The sequence below is a fragment of the Erythrolamprus reginae genome, chromosome 2 (genome assembly GCF_031021105.1).
Source record: "Erythrolamprus reginae isolate rEryReg1 chromosome 2, rEryReg1.hap1, whole genome shotgun sequence".
NCBI lineage: Eukaryota > Metazoa > Chordata > Lepidosauria > Squamata > Dipsadidae > Erythrolamprus > Erythrolamprus reginae.
The window spans coordinates 263,014,833-263,032,458 of record NC_091951.1 but is presented as its reverse complement, the minus strand read 5'-3'; the positions used below and the strand labels follow the sequence as shown (position 1 = coordinate 263,032,458).

General features: G+C 39.7%; 1 protein-coding gene across 6 annotated transcripts in view; it reads right to left on the bottom strand.

Moving 5' to 3' along the window:
- Window positions 1-17,626, bottom strand: part of BNC2 (basonuclin zinc finger protein 2) — a 556,729-nt gene that overhangs the window by 164,110 nt on the left and 374,993 nt on the right. The window lies entirely within an intron of this gene.

The window sequence follows — 17,626 nt, the reverse complement described above, 5'->3', positions numbered from 1 at the left end:
TCCCACAGAGTGGGCCTTCTCCGGGTCCCATCAACTAAACAATGTCGGTTGGCGGGCCCCAGGGAAAGAGCCTTCTCTGTGGCGGCCCCGACTCTCTGGAACCAGCTCCCCCCAAAGATTAGAACTGCCCCTACCCTCCTCACCTTTCACAAACTCCTTAAAACCCACCTTTGTCGTCAGGCATGGGGGAACTGAGATATCTTCCCCAAACCTATACAATTTATGTATGGTATGCTTGTGTGTATGTCTGTTTAATAATGGTTTTTTTTAATATTTTAAATTGTAAATTATTAGATTTGTTATAAACTGTTTTTATTGTGTTGTGAGCCGCCCCGAGTCTACGGAAAGGGGCGGCATACAAATCTAATAAATAATAATAATAATAATAATAATAATAATAATAATAATAATAATAATAATTTTTACAAAGACGTAAGGATTTCTCTTATTTCTTCTCTTCTGCAATACTACCCAGGTTAATTAGATCCTTGTTACATAAACTTCTTACTTTTAAATTTTGTTTTAATGTTAGCATTGCCAGTTCTGGGGGGAAATGATGTGTTGCTTCAGTTAATGTACTACTTCCCCTTTTTTTATATTAATACATTTATTTCTTCTGGATAACTGATCATAGTAAAGATATGTTGCTATGTATAGTTTGCTCAAATGTAGTGTCCCCCCACTCCCAAATATATGCACGAACAGTCATTTGAACACCGGAAAAATTATGAAACACCTGTCTGGAAGTTCCTAGTTCTTTGTTTAGGTAAACTAGAAAGAGCCCCACTCATAAATCTACTGAATTTACACAAAACAGAAAAGATTATTTGAAAACTGTAAATAAAGCTTTCATTAATTTCTATTTGTATGATCTGATTCCAAAAGTTAAAAAAAAAATTAGACGGCTACTGATTTATGTAGCCGAAAGCAGAACCACGATTCGTTCACATATGATGCTTGCTCCTGCATTTTTTCATCCCTCTGTAAAACTTTGAACTTCATCCAGGTTTGACACACTGCCTCTTCAGTTAATAACTATCAAGTTTCCCTTGTCTCCTGTCTACTTTTCTTTGAGGCAATTGCGCACTCAGCACCCCGAGATAATAACACACATCTATGAGATAAAAGCAGTGGCATTAATGTAATTGTCTGCCTTTTTCTCTTTAGCCTAATCTTTTTTTCTTTTCAGTTTTGACTGTCTGTGTGACACCTGTTTTTGTCTCCTCTGATCCTACGACAGGTTTTCCGCTGACAAGGTTTTTGCCTGACAGAGATTCTGCCAGACAAGAACATAATAAAATATGAAGAACTGCTTGTCAGTGTTTCTGCCAATGAACACATGAAATAACCAAAAAGGAATACCCTAGGTGTGTTTCTTTCCTTTCTTTTTTCTAAGGGGACCAGAAATGGCCATTGGCTTGTTGGGAAAACATACTTTCTCATCAATATCTCCAAGCTAAGGACCTTTCCTTTCCTTTTTTTTTTCATTTCCTTTCCTTCTTCCCTTTCCTTCCCTTCTTTGTCTTTCCTTCTTTCTCTATCTTTTCTTTTTCCTTCCTGCTTTCTTTTCTCTGTTCCCTCTCTTTTTTCTCTTTCTTTATCTCTTCTTTCTTTTTCTCTGTCTTTCCCTCTTTCTTTCCCCTTTCCATCATTATTAAAATTATTATGGATGGATGGAAGGAAGGAAGGAAAGAAAGAATGAAGGAATGAAGGAAGAACTTAATTTTCCTTAAAATGTTGGCATATCTGTTGTGGTTAGCTCTGGCCCAGCTCCTGCCCCAAGGACTGTGGATGTGGGGGAGACATCCACATGCTGCAGGCCTGTTTTGCCCTCCGGTGGAATCTGATGATGAAGGCTCCTCTGACCACGAAGACATGAGTGACAGGGAGGAGGAGAGTGTGGTAGACAGCTCAGAAGGAGATCAATTATCTAGCTCCTCCTTGGGTTCGGAACAAGAGTTAATGATACAGCCACGCATGTGGAGAGCGATGCATAGGCAACAACAACTGAGAGATTATTATCAAAGAAAATGAGGCCACCTGTGGTTGGGTGGGGCTATGGTAATTAGTGAGGCTGCTATAAATAGCAGCCTGTGGGTTTGGCCATTGTGGAGGATTATCTCATCGTTGTGTTTCGTGACTGCGTTACTGACTTTGACTTTTTGTGTGCTGATTTTTCCCTGCTTTGAAACTAAACCAGAGCAAAGTGTGTTTCACTTTGTGAAAGAAGAAGGACTGTGAATTGCCTCATAGCTGCAATCTAAGTATCACAGAACTGATAAGGGACTTGTATAAATTACCAGTTTGTTTGGAGACTAGTACTTTTTGCTATACCAAAAGAGGGCTTAGTTTAAGTGAATTTTCATTATAAAGAACATTGTTTTGAATTTTCAAACGTGTGTGTGTCTGAAATTTGTATCCTTGAATTTTTGGGAGGCTCCTATCAGAGAGCCTGGTAGAACACCTGTTCTGTTGTTTTACACACTCCAGAGATTTTAGGGAAGCTTCCTGAAGCCCCAGAGTGCAAAAAACAGCACAGTGGGCAAACCAGAAGTCTGTTTTTCCAAACTTCCAGTTTGCCTATTAGGCCAATTTTCACACTCCAGGGCTTCGGGAAACTTCCCTGAAGCCTCCAGAGTGTGAAAAACAGCACAATGGGGAAACTGGAAGTCCATTTTTCCGAACTTTTGGTTTGCCCCTTTGCATGTTTTTTTCACTGTCCCAGGCTTCAGTGAGGCCTGTGCACATGTGGGGAGGGGTTCTGCGCAGGAGCAGCATGGCGGGGGAAGGAATGGGTCCTGATCTTCCAGTTTGCCCTTTGGGCCATTTTTTGCACTCCAGGGCTTCAGGAAAGCCTGAAGCCTCCAGAGGGCAAAACGGTCTTCCCCAAGGCCAAAAATTAGCTGACCAGCATGTGCAAGTGCACTGGAGCTGACATAGGGCAATGCCTCACATGCCCTCCAATATGGCTCCACGTGCTCCCAATGGCACACATGCCATAGGTTCACTATCACTGCCATATGGCATAGTTTAGGTCACTGTTCCAACAATTAGATATATCTATTAATTTGACTAACTGTTTTCCATTTATTATGGAATAGTCTCATTACAGTAGTACCTCTAGATACGAGCTGCTCCACATGCGAGTATTCCAAGTTACGAGCCGCGACGCGAGTGAAATTTCTGTTTGACACCTGAGCTCAAATTTGGGGTACGAGCTGAGCTTCCACTAGGTGGCGCAGAATCTCCTTGCTTCCAGTTATCTCTGCACGAAAAACAAAGTCTAAAGGCATTCGTTCGAGATGCGAGTTGATCGACTTATGAGCTCGGGTCTGGAACGAATTAAGCTCGTATGTCGAGGTACCACTGTATTTATTCCAAAAATGAAAGTATTTTCTAGTTTGGGGAGAGTTTCTGTTGCAACCATACAATATTTCTCTACATGAATGACCCTAACCAGCATTTATATGTAAATAATTCTTGCTACAATCATAACTTAAATACTAACCACATTTCCCCTCTTCTTCCTACCTATGTTTTTCTTGAATTTTTACCATCTTCCCTGGCAAAGAGTTCTTGGAAAGACTGTTTAAATCTTTAACCAGAAAGTTAATATGTTGTTTTAATATATTAATTTTCCAGATCAAGATAAATATTTACTTCTCTACTCTTTGTGATAAAATTCATTCAACAGATGTTTTTTTCTTCAATTCATACTTTTTACAGGACCTTAGTTATCCCATTCTTCTTTCAATTGTTTTCAGAAAAAAATTTAACCACGGGTAGTCCTTGAGTTACAACAGTTTATTTAGTGACTGTTTGAAGTTACAATGACACTGAAAAAAGTGACTTATGATCATTTTTCACAGTTATGACCATTGCAGCATCTTCATGCTCAGAGGATCAAAATTTGGACACTTGGCAACTGGTTCATAATTATGACAATTGCAGAGTCCATGTAATTCCCTTTTGCAAAGTTCTGACAAGCAAAGACAATGGAGAAGCCAGATTCACTTAACAACCAAAACTCACTTAACAAATGAATTTTGGCCTCAATTGTGGTTGTAAGACGAGGACCACCTGTCCTGCACCTGCATTTCCAAGCTTCTGCAGAGCAGCAAAGAATGAGTCCTCATCACTATAGACAAGAACTCTTTTTAGTAACAGCCATCATCATTCAATGAAAAAAAATTCCAAAATTCTTGGTAAAAGTAGATGATATGGCAGTGACGATGAACCTTTTTTGGTTCATGTGCCAAAAAGGGTGTTTGTCTGCGTACAAGCACAAGCACATGTACCCAGAACCATTCCCTCCCCCCATTCATATGCACACCCACACGCTGGCTCTGCACATGCGTGTAGGCCTCACTGAAGCCTGGGATGGGGAAAAAACAGCCAAATGGGCAAACCGGAAGTTCAGAAAAATGGACTTCCGATTTACCCATTGTGCTGTTTTTTCTCACTCTGGGCCTTCAGGAAGCTTCCCAGAGTGCAAAAAACAGCACAACAAACAAACCGGAAGTCTGCTTTTCTGAACTTCAGGTTTGCCCGTTGGCCCATTTTTTTGTACTTTGGAGCTTCAGGGAAGCTTCTCTGAGGCCTCAGAGGGGTTAAACGGCCTTCCCCAAGGCTGAAAATTAGCTGGCCGGCATGCACATGCACACAGTTTGTCATGCTGAATATTGACAGCACCAGAGACATTCAGTAATTAAATAGTTAACTGTGTGTGCTTTACTAAGATCCTCCCATTATGATGTAACATCCTGCCTTTTCTAACATCACATCCTTCTTCTTCTTCTTCTTCATCCTCTTTATTCATTCTTAAATACCTCCATAATGTGAAGACATGTTTTATTATGTTGTTCCTCGCGACATGTTTGTTTTCTACTTTTATAATAAAAAGAAATCTTGTTTTGAACAAATGACTGGGCTTTCAGTCCATTGCCTCCGCGGTGATTTAAAGTTCTAACGGACTTTATCTCTCAAACCGTGACACAGTTGACATAGGGCAATGCCTTGCATGCCCTCTGCTATGGCTCCCATGTGCCATCAGTTCACCAACACTGTGATATGGTGCATTTTTAAACAATTTTTTAAAAAAAAACTTTAAAAAAAAAAAAAGTCCACCAGTGTTTGCCATGTGAAAATACCAGAGCAGATCTGACTTCTCAAGGATAAAACATACAATATGTCCAATTGAATCTGTTTTCCTACCCCTCTACTGGTAGTCCTCAACTTACAATCACAATGGATCCAGCCCAACATTTATGTTGCTAAGCAAGACATTTCTTTTCTGTTTAAAAAATATTGTATTAATTTTCAAAAACGAACAAGACAAACATGACATACAACATTTAATGGAGCTACAGTCGCTCCGCTCAAAGTAGAAGTCATCATTATAATAAAAAAAGAAGGAAATACATTTCTTAAGTGAGTTTTACCTCACTTTACAAACTACTTTGCCACAGTTGTTAAACCTTGCTGTTGTGTTCAGAGACATTTCGTTCGGAGAGGGGCGGCATACAAATCTAATAAATTGAATTGAATTGAAAATTGAATTTACTATATACTTGTACTGTTTCAGGTGTAACGAAATGTAACAATCAGCGTGTAGCAAAAAGGAAACAAAACAAAAAACCCACACACACTCATAGTAAGAACCCCTCAAATGAGCAGAAGTCAATTAATCACAAGTTTCAGATCCGCATGACAAATAATCTACAGGTCTCAAATTTCATTTCGGGTCATATTTACCCAAGCAGAACACCAAGATTTTAAATGAACCAGTGCAGTTGTTAAATTAGCAATACCGTTGTTCAGTGAATCGGGCCGTCCCTTTGACTTTGCTTGCCATAAGGTCTCAAAAGGGGATCCCAGGATCCCAGGAATGTACAACCGTCACAAAATACATGTCAGTTGCCAAGCACCTGAATTTTGACCCTTTGACCATGCAATGGTCCTAAGTATGAAAAACGGTTGTAAGACACTTCTTTCGGTGCCGTTGTACCTTTGGACCCTAGCCCTAAAGGATTGTTGTAAGTCGAGGACTACCTATACTACAGTAGAACGGGGGTCTTCCAATTATTGAGCCACGGCCCACTACAGGGCCAAGAGCCATTCAGAACTGGGCCACGGAAGTGGTGTGCACAGCAGGCGACTGCATACCTGCATACTCCACTTACCCAAGCAGCGTGCAAACCTGCCCATCATTCTCACAAATGATACTGCACACATGTGCTTTCTCACTGCCTGTGTGGAACCATCCCTTTCTCCCCTCTCCCCCGCCAGGCCACAAATCTAGAAAGGTTGGGGAACTCTGCATTAGAAGACAACTCTGAAATCATCCCCAACTACCTAGGGGTGAACTTAACTGCTTGTGAAGGATAAAGATGTTCTCTTTAACAGGAAAATACAAAATGCAAAACACAGCCCTTCTGAACTAGCCCTGTAAAAGTAACCTAATGCTGATTTCCTTTGTCCATGCTGCTTGAGTATGCAGCGTATTTAGAACTTGTGCTATCCAGTGCGCACTGCTGGATAAATCAATAATGATTTCAAGCATTCCAATTAGGAGAATATAAGTTAATTAAGGTAGTTCTACAAGCACCTCCTCATAACTGACACTCGTTGTGCTATTATAAAGTCCGTACAATGTGCCAATAGTCAGGTCATGATTATCCTTTTTAATCACCCTTCCTTTGTGCCCTGCAACTAAACAGGACACTTGTGAGTGATTGTCATAAAGTTCATCTACTGTGACCGTTTCACATTTCAGCTCCAGATTAAATATACTCCAACAAATTTGAATGCAGTCAATTAGACTGTAATTAGAGAAATCTTTAGCATTGTTAAGGGTACAATCCAGAGTACATTTCCTATTTCTGAAGGCCAAATGGGAACAGGATAATTAAGAAACCTTAAGGAGTCTGTTTAGCTAAACCTGGAATATCTTCTTTAGCAAAAAAATATATTACAAATGCAGCCAAGCCTTTTCCCACCTTCTATCCAACAGTTTTCAGCTCCAAATACCGAAATGCAAAGGAAAAGTCACCCAAAACCAATATATCCTCAGAAGGGAATGTGACATTTTTATTCTTGTAATCAAGTACTCCTGCTTTAATTTAATGGTGCTACATTTCAGCCCAGTGGTGGAGTTTGTTTCACTTTTAACACTTTCAATTTGTATTCTGTTTAACCTGGTGAACTTTACTTAATTAAGATGTTGCTATAAACAATTAAACCTCCTGTAGGATCATTAGAGAGATATAAAACTTTATGATGTAATAAAGCGCAATAAAATAATAGTCACAGCACTTCGTGTGTAGCATAAGGTGCTCTTAGAGGGAAATAGGGTGTTTTCTTTGTCTAAAATGGAAATATTTTTAACGCACGTGATGCGATTGTAGCAACATGTTGCCTTCAAAGAGGCAACCAAAATACTTGGTTTGAAATTCTATATCATCAATCATTTAAACTAGAGAAAAGCGTTTCTAAACAGACTGTTCTCAGTATTGAAAATAGACAAGGCATTGTGCAGCTTCTTGGATCTTTAATTCCTTATAAAGTTAATTTATAGTAAGATAAAACAGATTAAAGGATAAGAAACAGGGAAAAGAGAACATCTAGACTTCCGCATATAATTTTTATACATTACAAAGGCTGATGGCATAATTAAAGCCATATTTGGAATTAAAGCGTAAAAGTCAAATTGTAGTAGGGCACTCAAGTGATCCTCGGTATGTCCAATCTCCAGATCTGGGTTGTAGATTAGAAATGTCTGAATTGGGATAGAAATTTGCTGGTTCAGATTGAACCCCTGCATTTTGTTCCAGAATCACTTTCTGTGGGTGAGATGAAAATGTTGAAAAAATGGAAATAAGGCTTATATCAGGCCCACGAGCAAAGATGATGCAGTGAAACCTATCTTAATGCAGTTCTTAGTTTGTTTACACCTAATAGGTAGAATCTCACCCGGCTAGTTATAATCTTTTAATCTAATAGATATACCCTGACAAATTCTACATTCAGATGCTTGACAACTGACTCGCATTGCTGTGTCCCAGGGGTGGGTTGTGGATCGTGTTGCTGCCGGTTTGCTCAGGATTGTGCCAAGGGTGCATTCACTCTTCATGCACATGCGCACCCCAGCAGCAATAAAAAATAGCTTCTGTGCATGTGCAGAAGCAAAAATTAGCTTCTGCACATGCGTAGAAGCAAAATCCAAGATGGCGGCACCCATAAACCAGCACCAACAGAACTGGCTCTAGGACATCATTGCTGCTTTACTAACAGTTCCAAAGAACCTCAAGGCTCGACTACTGTAATGCTCTCTACATGGGGCTACCTTTGAAAAGTGTTCGGAAACTTCAGATCGTGCAGAATGTAGCTGCAAGAGCAATCATGGGCTTTCCCAAATATGCTTATGTTACACCAACACTCCGCAGTCTGCATTGGTTGCCGATCAGTTTCCGGTCACAATTCAAAGTGTTGGTTATGACCTCTAAAGCCCTTCATGGCACTGGACCAGATTATCTCAGGGACCGCCTTCTGCTGCACGAATCCCAGCGACCGGTTAGGTCCCACAGAGTGGGTCTTCTCCGGGTCCCGTCAACTAAACAATGCCACTTGGCGAGACCCAGGGGAAGAGCCTTCTCTGTGACAGCCCCGGCCCTCTGAAACCAACTCCCCCCAGAGATTAGAATTGCCCCCACCCTCCTTGCCTTTCGTAAGCTACTTAAAACCCACCTCTACCGCTAGGCATGGGGTAATTGAGATGCTCTTTCCCCCTGGGCCTTTACAATTTCATGTATGGTATGTCTATATGTATGTTTGGTTTTTTATATTAATGGGTTTTTAATCATTTTTAGTATTTATTGGATTATTATTGTACATTGTTTTATTATTGCTGTTAGCCGCCCCGAGTCTCTGGAGAGGGGCGGCATACAAATCCAATAAATAAATAAATAAACTGGATAGAATTGGTAGGAACCCTCCTCTGCTTTGTCCGAAGGTCAGGTGATTATGTTTGCGACTGTCTAACAAGCAAAGTCAATGGGAGAGCCAGGTTCACTTAACAAGTTACTAATTTAACCACTGCAGTGATTCACTCAACAAATGTGGCAAGAAAAGTCATAAAATAAGGCAAAATTTACTTAACAAACTTCTCACTTAGCAACATAAATTTTGGGCTAAACTGTGGTCGTAAGTTGAGGACTACCTGTACACATCAGGGTACTCAATTTAGAGTCTTTACAGAGTGGGAAGGGTAATGTATGAGAGCAACAGACTAATAGCAGCACACGCAGAGCCCTCAAAGGAAGATAAGCTTAACACTTATCTTAATGCTAATGAAAAATGTTAAGCTTATTATATTAAAAATGATTCCATTAAGTGAAAGAGTAAATCAAGCTGATAATGAATAAACTTTTATTAAGGGAATTAATAGAAACATAGAAGACTGACGGCAGAAAAAGACCTCATGGTCCATCTAGTCTGCCCTTATACTATTTTTTGTATTTTATCTTAGGATGGATCTATGTTTATCCCAGGCATGTTTAAATTCAGTTACTGTGGATTTACCAACCACGTCTGCTGGAAGTTTGTTCCAAGGATCTACTACTCTTTCAGTAAAATAATATTTTCTCATGTTGCTTTTGATCTTTCTCCCAACTAACTTCAGATTGTATCCCCTTGTTCTTGTGTTCACTTTCCTATTAAAAACACTTCCCTCCTGAACCTTATTTAACCCTTTAACATATTTAAATGTTTCTATCACGTCCCCCCTTTTCCTTCTGTCCTCCAGACTATACAGATTGAGTTCATTAAGTCTTTCCTGATACGTTTTATGCTTCAGACCTTCCACCATTCTTGTAGCCTGTCTTTGGACCCGTTCAATTTTGTCAATATCTTTTTGTAGGTGAGGTCTCCAGAACTGAACACAGTATTCCAAATGTGGTCTCACCAGCACTCTATATAGCGGGATCACAATCTCCCTCTTCCTGCTTGTTATACCTCTAGCTATGCAGCCAAGCATCCTACTTGCTTTTCCTACCACCCGACCACACTGTTCACCCATTTTGAGACTGTCAGAAATCACTACCCCTAAATCCTTCTGTTCTGAAGTTTTTGCTAAGACAGAACTGCCAATACAATAGAAAAAGATGGGGAGGGGAACTAGGTTTAGTTGACTTGATCTTCTACAATTACTCAGCTGTAATGTTAGAAACATTAACTGGTCTCTAAAGTATGCCATATATTGTAAAGAGACATTATACACCCCTAGAGTGGGAATACAGTACATTGTGGTATACTCTCTGATGATGTTACCTAGTTGGGTAATGAAATGTTTACAAAAAACCAACCAAACAATAACTCCAGGGATGGGTTCCACTTACCTTCCCTACTGGTTTGCATCGCGACGGAAGTGTATGTTTTGTGTGCGTGTATGAGCGCCCCCATTACATCGCACAAATGACTCTCTGGGCATGAACAGAGGGTTCTTTCCAGATTGCGGGGACCAGAGAACCGTTTTTGGGGTGTGGACAGCTGGCCATCACTGCATATTCAGTAAGCAGGTGCAAATATCCACCACTAATACTGGCAAACCAGTCTGAACCAGCAGCTAACCCACCACTGAATCACTCTTAAGGCACCAAGGACCCCCATAGTTCAACTCTGAGCTACAAATATTCTCTTCTATTGGTACATAGTTTTAGACATAGTTCTGGGTTGCCTTCAAAGGTTACATGAAACTAGGCTGAGAAATTCATGTGATCCTAAATCTAAAGGTTGCCACGTATTTAGTGGAATGAAAAGAAATAGACACATCTATGGGAAACTACTAAAAAATTTCCTCTCTAATCTCTTGTTCAGTTAAGACTTTTTCATTGAAATAAAGGCAGTTTCTGTCCAGTAACTAGACTTAAAGCCAGACTGAAATGACACTAGAAAATTATTCTTATCCAAAACTGGCTGAAATTTCATTCCATTTAATTTATTTTCCCCAATGATATAAACAGGGTGCTTTGGTGTGGACTGTGCTTGTGATGCTGCTGTGTTCAGGAAATGCTCTTTTGTTGTTGTTGTTGTTGTTGTTGTTGTTGCTGTTACTTATTTTGGTTTTATTTCTTTTTCCATACTCAGTAGCACTGACCTGCATTTAATCAAAATGCTTATAAAATGCCAGTGTTCACTGTATTTTAAAAAAAATCCTGCAACATGTTTCACATTCTCCTCCTCTCTCTTTTAAAACCTTTTAACAACTCCAGACCTAGGAAATGGTTTAGCCAATTTAAACCATTTTAAAAATAAATAAATCTTATTCCAAACTTGAAAAAAAAAACCGTGCCAAGTTTCAGCTGGACACAAATTAAAACGGTCTCGTTCTTTAAATCCTTTTAACACCAGAGAGCTGCTTGAGCAACAACCAATTCTTTTTTAAGAGCCACAGTGGTAAGGATAGGTTGCTGTAAGCCATGTAATTGTTGGCTTGAACATTAAAAAAAGTACTGAGGCTGGATTACCACTACAGCATAAGGGTGCAGGGTCAAACTCAATAAGCCATATTAACGCCAACAAAAATACTTATTGTGCTGCAAAAAGGAATCCTTTGATGACTCCATTCTTCACCTGACATGCTCCATTTAGCATCTCTGAAGTTAAAAAGGAAGCAAACTCGTATATTTTATAAGAAGATCTTCAAGAAATTATTAGGAAAAGTTTATTGGTTCTTTAAAAATGTGACGACTATTTTTCCCAAAGCAGATATGAGAGTGGGGTGGAGGGGGGGATTGGTGTGGGTGGGGGGGATCAGGGAGATGACATGATATTCAATTCAATTCAATTTATTAGATTTGTATGCCACCCCTCTCTGAAGAATAGCTGGCACCCTTTAGTGCTGACAATTTGGTCATTAATGTACAGTGCCCTGTACAATTTTAAACAGCGCTCTTAATCAATATGCAAATCACATGCCCTATTTTCGTCCCTTTCATCTGAAACCAAAGGAACAGAAGTAATTCTGAATTGATCTCTAGAGGTGCAGATGGACTAGTTGAGGACTAATAAACTGAAGTTTAAACCAGAAAAGAGAAAATTCCCAGGAAGGCGACATACGAGAGTAAAAAGTTGATTTATAAAGGTAACAATGCCTCTGAGGAATTATGTTCCCAAGTGGCATGCTCTTGAATTCAGCAACGGCTGGAAATTGAATCATCAATGTCCCAGATAAACATATCTAGATTTGATTACCACAATGGAGACTCCACAGAGTGACCTATCTTTAAGCTGTCTACTCAACTTCAGTTGGCCTAGGACAGTGATGGTGAACCTATGGCATGGGTGCCACAGGAGGTACACAGAGCCATATCTGCTGGCACGTGAGCCGTTGTCCTAGGTCAGATCCAATGTGCATGTGTGTGCTGGCCAGCTGATTTTTGACTTGCACAGAGGATCTGGGAGGAAATGTTTGGCTTCCAGAGAGTCTCTGGGGCGATGGGGGAGGGTGTTTTTATGAGCTTTTGGAGCCTGGGGAGAGCGAAACACGAGCCTATTCAGCCCACCAGAAGTTGGAAAGCAGGCTGTTTCTGGCCTCCCGAGGGCCTCCAGGGGATGGGGGAATCTGTTTTTGCCCTTCCTGGGCATTGAATTATAGGTATGGGCACTCATGCATCCGTGATAGTACACACACACTTTCTTTCAGCACCCGAGGAAAAAAAAGTTCACCATCACTGGCCTAGAATATTGTTGATCATTAGTAGGAGATTACAATGATTTTATAAATTCAGACCACTCATTCTTAGCCTAAAATACTTTGGGACTATGACTATTAAAGAACTATCTTGATCCAAACCAAACTACTTCCTTATTTCAGTTCTAACTCTTTATTGGAAATAAGACTGGCCAGGAAAACAATAGGGACTCTCAGGAAGTACTTCACCATTCTTCTAGAGCAGTGGTGGCGATCCTTTTTCTGGTTGTGTGCCAAAAGTGTGTGTGTGTGTGTATATATGTGTGCAATAGCATGAATTAGTGCCAGCACCCACAATGCTATACACACCCGCTTGCACATTTATTAATTAATTTATTTTTTTTATTAATTTATTTTTTTATTTTTTTATTTTGTTCAATACACAATGACAGTTTTAGTGGGTATACATATATATACATATATATATATATATATATATATATATATATATATATATATATATATATATATATATATATATATATATGACGGTCTTGGTATATTCGGGTTTCTTCCCGTGTAGGATTTGGAAATTTCTGCCGACGTTTTGACGAGGTCCCACTCGTCATCTTCAGGCTGGTGTTTCTGTCCTTGTTCTAGGGCGAACACTGCAAGATCTGAGCTGCCCTTCTTCTATAAATACTGGTGGCTGGGTGTGGTTTGATGGCTCAGCAATTGCCTGCTGTGTAGACACTTCCTGGTGAGTCAGTGGGGTAACATCTGGAGTCGTTGATGTAGCTGAGGTATGCTGATTAGTTAATGGTTGTAGATTAGGCGTGATATCCTGAGTAGTTGGAGCTTGCAGGCTACTTGATTGTGTATATATATATATATAAAACACACACACACACACACACACACACACACACACACATATATATATATATATATACACACACACACACACACACACACACACACACACAGTAAAATACATGATGAAGGTTATAGAGGAGATACTCATAGTAAAATATATCTATGAAAGAATAGAAAAGAAGATATAGTAATAGAACATATCAATGAAAGAATAGAAGAGATACAGGAATAGAAGAAAGGTATAGGAGATATAGGAGAGCAATAGGACAGGGGACAGAAGGCGCTCTAGTGCACTTGTACTCGCCCCTTAGTGACTTCTTAGGAACCTGGATAGGTCAACCGTAGATAATCTAAGGGTACAGTGTTGGGGGTTTGGGGATAACACTATAACCGCCCCGTTAGTTTTTGGCCTCTGCAGGTCCTTAGTTATGTTTGAATTTAAATATTTAAATTTACATATTTAAAGTTACGTTATTTAAATTTATGTTAATTTAATAAAATGACCCTTATTTAATCCACAATATGTCTCAGCGTCTTTACTCCGCTTCCGGGGCAATGCTTCTTTGAAACATATTTAATTTGACTACCAAACATTGAAGGCATTCAGGTTAGCAAGCACAATTGTTCATTCAATTTGAGTTCCACGCTTCGACAACTCGGTTACTGAAGTCATATTTTTTACAGTCAAGTTTGGAGCTGTTAATATTAAGTTTAAATCTGTTGTGTGCTCTTGTGTTGTTGTGGTTGAAGCTGAAGTAGTCGCCGACAGGCAGGACATTGCAGCATATGATCTTGTGGGCAATACTTAGATCTTGTTTAAGGCGTCTTAGTTCTAAGATTTCTAGGCCCAGGATTGACAGTCTAGTCTTGTAGGGTATTCTATTTTGAGTGGAGGAATAAACATGCGTGCATACCTTGCTCCCCCACGCATGTGCCTCACAATGCCCATCCCCGCACATCCCCCCCAGCCCATTTTGGTTCTGGAAAGCCTCCTACACCAAACTTTGCCAGCATGAATGGTTTGCCATCGCTACTCCTCCTCCTTCTGCCAGCCTTGTGCTCCGAGTAACGTCCAACATGCCTCAGTTGTATCTCATAGAAGACATGACAAGGGACATTTCCCTTTTGGGTTTTTCAGATAAGACAATATGAGCAGTCCAAGAGGTTTCAAAACTATGAAAATATGTTTACTAGAAAATGGTGGCAGAATCGTCCATCATATCCTTTAATAAGATAAAAGTAAAAATATACTGCTCAAAAAAATAAAGGAACACTCAAATAACCCATCCTAGATCTGAATGAATGAAATATTCTCATTGAATAATAATAATAATAATTTAATAATAATAATAATAATAATTTATTAGATTTGTATGCCGCCCCTCTCCAAAGACTTGGGGCAGCTCACAACAACAATAAACAATATGGTACAAATCCAATAATTAAAACTATAGTTAAAAACTATAGTTGTACAACTATGTTCTGTACAAAGTTGAATGTGCACAACAGCAGGTGAAATTGATTGTCAATCAGTGTTGCTTCCTAAGTGGACAGTTTGATTTCACAGAAGTTTGATTTATTTGGAGTTCTATTGTGTTGTTTAAGTGTTCCCTTTATTTTTTTTGAGCAGTGTATATAATGCTGTATCTTGGGACAGTGGCAAAAGAGTGGTATAGAAGGAAGGGGAAGTAGGAGTTATCATAGTAGGTGCCCTGTGGCGGGAAGACTTGAGAAAATACTTCCCTATTTTTTCTCAAATAAAGATAGTTCTAGACGTATTACAGTAAGCCCTCACCTATTGCGGGTGTTACGTTCCAGACCCGGCCGCGATAGGTGAAATCCGCGATGGGGAATTTATCCTCCTTCCCACCAGCTCCGGATGCCTGGAGGCGAGCAACGGCTAACCTTTCCCCCCCCACTACTACTTACTCTGCACCTGAGGAAAAGAAGAGGAGGGGGCAAAAGAATCGCGACCCCCGAGCATTCCCGACCCACTGCTGTTCTTTGCAGCAGTTCGGTCAAACGTTGTCTTTTTTGCCTTGCCCTGGCTGGACACTGCAACAATCCTAGATATGAGCCAGTCCCAAGCACCTGAATTTTGATCACTTAACCACGGGGTTGTTGCAATGGTGGTAAAGATTTAGATTTATTGGATTTATATGCCACCCCTCTCCGCAAACTCGGGGCAGCTCACAACAATAAGTGTGCAATATGGTTATAAGACACTTTTTTCAGTGCCATTGTGATTTTGAGGGGTCACTAAACAAACGATTATAAATTGAGGGCTACCTGTAATGTGTTTCAAATAGCATGGAAGTTTATGATTAATTCAAAATTATTCTCTATGAAGATTGCTCTGTAAGAAGGCATAAGAAGAAATATACTGTAAATGTCTGCCTGTCTATTTATTGTATAAATTTATATTTCTGATAGGCAGAAATATAAAAAGGTAGCAAGATATAGATAGATAGGGATACAAATAATGGAAAGATGGATATATGATGGATGGATGGATGGATGGATGGATGGATGGATGGACGGAGGGGAGAGGAGAGGAGAGGATGGGTGGGATGGCAGGATAAAAGGAAAGGAAAGTTTCACTAGTGATATTTACTAATATTCACTAATGAATACTACCTTTACTCAGGAGTGGGCTGCTGCCTGGATGGGAAGGAACGCAGTGGGGTAGCCAAAATGAAGCTCCACCCCAGAGCACCCAATTTGCACTGAAAGATGTTTAAAGAAAATGCATAAGCCACGCCCACAGTGTGGTAGTAAAACATTCGGTAGCCCTTCACTGCCTTTACTGTATTGTGAAACAAATCTCACTATAATGCCTTTATAATAAGCCCAACATTTAAAATTAATAATATTTTCATTATCTATTAATTCACTCTATATTTTTACAGCATTAGACATCAGAGGGTTTTCTTAAACAGGCCTAAGTTCTTCCTACTCTTTTTAGAAATTGCCTTTTCTTGTGAATGCATCTAGTACTGACATATCATTCAAATTGTACTTCCAGTGCACCAAATCTTCAGACCACCTCACTGACGAAAAGCAATAAGCAGGCCTAAAACAATCTTATTAATTTTAAAAATACAAAGAAAGGATGGACTTGGTAATTCAATAAAACTTACTGTAATTCAGCAAATTACAGAGTAAACACATTTTTAAAAGTTTGGAATAGTAACCAGTGGTCCATTCTTTCAAAACCCAGGTATTCTAACTGTAAAGCTTTAATAAGTCATCAAGGAACAACCTCTAAAGATTTTGGAGAGCAACTAAATGAGAAAACCTCAAGTTGCCTTGCCATTTCCTTAAGATATCAATTTATATACATATGTTTGGAATGTGTCTGTGCAAAATTTATCTGTATATATCACAAGTTTTGCTTCACCATGAAATGTAAACACTGTGATTGGATTTATTTAAAGAAGACCAAGAAATGTACACATGTTGGCAGGATGCTGTTCTCAAATGTAATTTTTTTGTTTATCAGAGACTCATCTCCTGAATAGGAATTTTAAGCATCGAAACCAAGAAATGTATTAGGAACAGGTGTGTGTGTGTGTGTGTGTGTGTGTCTTAGTACTTGTTCTTGTGCTGCTACCACCAGATCCGTAGAAGCAGGGGTCTACCACACTAGACAAGACCCAAGGTGTAGACCAGTGTTTCCCACCCTTGGCAACTTGAAGGTATTTGGACTTCAACTCCCAGAATTCCCCAGCCAGCAAATGCTGGCTGGGGAATTCTGGGAGTTGAAGTCCAGATATCTTCAAGTTGCCAAGGTTGGGAAACACTGGTGTAGACTATGCAGAGGAACCTCAGACATAGTTCAACAGGGTGTAAGATGTAGGAAGAAACAGCATACACTGAATGGCACAACCAAGTAGCATTCACAGTGTACAGGAATATTTGCCATGTGTATGGACTACGCCCTCCTTAATCCAGATGGGACATTCTACAGAAGGGTGTGTGACAATTTGCCATAGCCAACTTGCCATGGCCAACTTACTGCAGGACAACTCACTAAGGCCATCTCGCCATAGGACAACTCAC